The sequence below is a fragment of the Corylus avellana genome, chromosome ca4, assembly GCF_901000735.1.
Source record: "Corylus avellana chromosome ca4, CavTom2PMs-1.0".
NCBI lineage: Eukaryota > Viridiplantae > Streptophyta > Magnoliopsida > Fagales > Betulaceae > Corylus > Corylus avellana.
Genome location: NC_081544.1, coordinates 161,058 through 165,501, shown reverse-complemented (window position 1 = coordinate 165,501; position 4,444 = coordinate 161,058).

Sequence of the window (4,444 nt, the reverse complement as noted above, 5' to 3'; positions counted from 1 at the left end):
TTTTTATATATATTATTTACTTGCGTCAAAGTAGTCTCCCGTCGCTTTTATTTTAGAAAAAGGATCCGGGCTTAAGAATTGAACGGCTCAGATTTAATCATATTTCTTTTAAGCCACGTGTAAGAAACTTTCTCTTCTCTTTCACGTCTTCTTCTCTCTCCCTCTTCCCCTCTCAAACATCACTCTCTCCTCAGACAAGAAGCCACTGTTTGGTAATCAAATCTTTACAATATGAAAAATATTCTCTATAAGAAAATAAACCAACATAATATTGTTGACATAACTTAATATTCAATATGGAGAAATGTTAGAGGCCAATATTTTCTTTATATTTGGTAAATTTTATCTTACAAATCAACTATTAATTTAGGATAAATATATTATAAGTTCCTAAGTTAACCCGCCAAAACTAAAAAATTCTTTTTTTTTTTTTTTTTTTTGATTTTTAGGATTAATTAAAATGCCAATAAAATTTTGGGTTAAATACTTAATATCCCTGGAGTTTGGAAACTTTATTTCCACCCCCTAAGGTTTCATTTTTATCACAGGACCCCCCTGGGGTTTTGATAAAGGATCAATTTAGTCTATCCGTTAGTTGACCGTTAGGAGTGACACGTGGACCAATCAGATGTTGATACGTGACATCTATTTAATTTTTTTTTTTTAAAAAAAAAAAAAAAGAAAAAAAGAGAAGGAAAGGTGGCTAAGCCACCCCTTGGCCATTTGGGGGAGGCTCAGCCACCCCCATCTGGCCGGATGGGAGTGGCCAAGCCACTCCCTGGGCACCAAGGGGGTGGCCGAGCCACCCCCAATTTTTTTCCCTTTTTTTTTTTTAATTTTTTTTTAAAAAAATTTAAAAATTAAATAGGTGCCACGTGTCAATATCTGATTGGTCCACATGTCAGTCCTAACAGATGGACTAACTTGGTCCTTTATCAAAACCCCAGGGGGTCCTGTGATAAAAATGAAACCCCATAGGAATAAAAATAAAGTTTCCAAACTTCAGGGGGTTTTAAGTATTTAACCCTAACATTTTTACTTGTTAGATTTTTTTTTTCAAAATAGTTAACGGCCGTTAATTTCATTGAAATTGTGCATTTTACAAAGCTGCCATTCACCGAAATTTTTGATATACGTATCCACACACGTAGGATCAAAATTCACCGTTTTCGCTGGAGCAATTTTTGAGGGACTTTTATGGGTATTGGGTATTGGTTAGAATCCTATAGGAAGCTCTATATGGTTGTAAATCCAAAGAAATGTCTTCCCTTGAGCATAATTTGCCAATGAGATTCGCAACTCCAGGGTCTGGTCAGAGGGGAAGTAAAAATCCTTCTTGAGATAATCGTTTGATCCTTCATTGGCTTCGGCGAGAAGGAGAGGAGAAGGACGATCGAAGAATCAGAGAATGGATCGGTTGAGGTCGTTTTGGGTAAATAAATCAGGATTTCCGATGATAATACGCTAGGTGTTGGAATAAGCGGCTTATATTCTACTACTGGCCCATTGCGTGTAATTAGTTTATGTAGGCCTGTGGACAAATAAGTTGTTGGGGGTATTTTGAGATTTTCCAAAGTACTTATAATTAGGGTTTTCCTATAAATATGTTATGTTGTAACCCGAAATCATTGAATAATAAAATATAGCCACATTCTCTCCTGTGGACGTAGGCACATTGCCGAACCACGTAAATCTGTGTGTCAACTCTCTCTTGATCTTTATCTTTTCGATTCTATATTATTCATCATTATTGTGCACGGTAACAACAATTGGTATCAGAGCCTAATTATACAATGACTGGGATTGGCACATCTTCTACGAAATTCGACATGATGAAGTTCGATGGATCTAGTAATATTGGGTTATGGCAGAGACGTGCCAAGGATTTGTTGGTGCAACAAGGGATGGTGAAGGTGTTATATGGGACGAAACCAGAAGGGATGGCAGACATAGATTGGAAGGAACTTGAAGCGAAAGTGGTGGCTACTATTCGGCTTTGTCTAGGAGATGACGTGATGTATCATGTCATGGACAAAGAATCTCTGGTGGCAGTTTGGTTGAAACTGGAAAGTCGGTATATGTCAAAGTCGTTGATGAACAAGCACTATCTAAAGTAGCGGTTGTACGGCTTGAAGATGGTGGAGGGCTCGGATCTAAGTCACATCAATGCATTCAATCAGATAATCGGAGATCTGAAGAGGGTTGATGTGAAGTTCAAAGACGAAGACAAGGTGTTGATGCTATTGAATTCACTCCTAACTTCTCATATGTATGAGAATTTGGTTACAACTCTAACATGGGGGAAAGAGTCCTTGGAGTTAGAGGACGTTACAGAAGCCCTATTGGCTTTTAATCAGAGGAAAAAAATCAAAGATGAAAGTTTTCAAGGAGAATGGCTAGTTGTAAAGGGTAACCAAGAGCGTGGAAGAAGCATTAACAAGGTTGGTTCAAATGGCAAGAATTCTCGGTCAAAGTCCAGGAGAAGGAAGGACATCATCTGTTATAAGTGCGGAAAGAAAGGGCACATGAAGTGGGATTGTCCAAACTGGAAGAAGAAAAAGGACGACGAGAATGAAGGTTCCTCAAAATCTGCGAACATAGTGGAAGACAATTCAAACGATCCTGATGGTGATATGCTTTCTGTTGCATCAAATTCAGAGCATCATGTGGATTCTAGATTCTGGACTCAGCATGTTCCACGTGACGTCCAACAGTGATTGGTTTGACACCTACAGGTCAATTAATTCTAGTATAGTTACTATGGGTAATGGTGGACATTGTAAAATTACTAGCATAGGTAATATCAAGATTAAGATGTTTGATGGTGTGATTAGAATATTATGTGATGTTAGACATGTACCAGAAGTGGAAAAGAATCTGATTTCATTAGGCACCTTAGACTCAAACGGTTATGGTTATAAGTTTGAAGATGGAGTAATGAAGGTGACTAAGGGTGCGATGGTAGTGAAGGGACAGAAAAGTTAAAAGAATATCTATAAACTGTTAGGAAGTACAGTTGTAGGTGGAGTCACCTCTGTGGAGTCTGAGTTTGATTGTACTGTTTTGTGGCATATGCGGTTGGGTCATATGAGTGAGCGGGGCATGTTGGAGCTTCATAAGAAAAATTTGTTGAAGGGTGTTAAAACGTGCAAGCTTGAATTCTGTAAATTCTGTGTTCTGAGAAAATAGAATTGGGTACAATTCAAGACAGCCACACATAAGACAGAGGGCATTATTGACTATGTTCATTCTGATGTTTGGGGACCAGTGAAGACAGTATCACGGGGAGGACATATGTATTTTGTGATCTTTATTGATGATTTTTCCAGAAAGGTTTGGGTGTACTTCATGCGGCACAAATCAGAAACGTTTGCTAAGTTCAATTTGTGGAAAGCTGGAGTGGAGAACCAGACTGGGAAGAAGGTTAACTGCCTCAGGACAGATAATAGAACTGAGTACACAAACGACAAGTTTAGAGATTTCTGTGAGTAGCATAGTATAAAGAGACATTTCACAGTACCCAAGACATCATAACAAAATGGTGTGGCAGAAATGATGAATAAGTTTATTGCAGAGAGAGCATGATATCTCAGGTTGAATGCTGGACTTGCAAAAATTTTCTGGGCAGATGCAGTGAGTATGGCATGCTACTTGATCAACAAGTCACTGAGAGTAGCACTAGATGGGAAAAAGTTGCAGAGGAGATGTGGATAGGTAATGAGGTATATTACTTTGGGTTGAGAGTATTTGGTTGTCCAGCCTATGTGTACATACCAAGTGAAGAACGATCGAAGCTTGATCCAAAGTCTAGACAATGTGTCTTTCTCGAATATGGGAAAGGGGTTAAAGGTTACAAGTATTGGGATCCGAAGGCAAACAAGGCGGTGATCAGTAGATACGTGGTATTTGAAGAAAATTCCATGTTGAAGAGTACTCAGGGTAAAGAGAAGTAGTAGCAGTGATAAGCAGGTGGTGCAGGTGGAGTTAGAGACTCCTGTGCAGGAGAACACTTCTCAGGGTATAGAGACCTCTACTTTAAGAGTTAAAGAGATCCTACTACTTGTCATCAGCAGCGGAGATCCTACTACTTTTCAAGAGGCTGTCAATAGCCAAGAGAAGAGCAGATAGGTGGGTGCTATGGAGGAAGAGATGGAGTTTCTACATAAAAACCAGATGTGGGATTTGATGGAGCTTCCAGAGAGGAAGAGGGCGATAGCGTGCAAATGGGTGTTCAAGAAAAAGGAAACAGTATCAGAAAAAAGGGGGAGAAAAGTTCAAGGCTCGCCTAGTAGCAAAGGGTTATTCACAGCAAAAAGAGGTTGATTATGAGGAAATATTTTCCCCAGTGGTCAAATGAATGTGACATGACATTCATTTGACCACTGGCGTTGGTAGCTCATTATGACATGACATTGGAGCAAATGAATGTGAATACAGCTTTTCT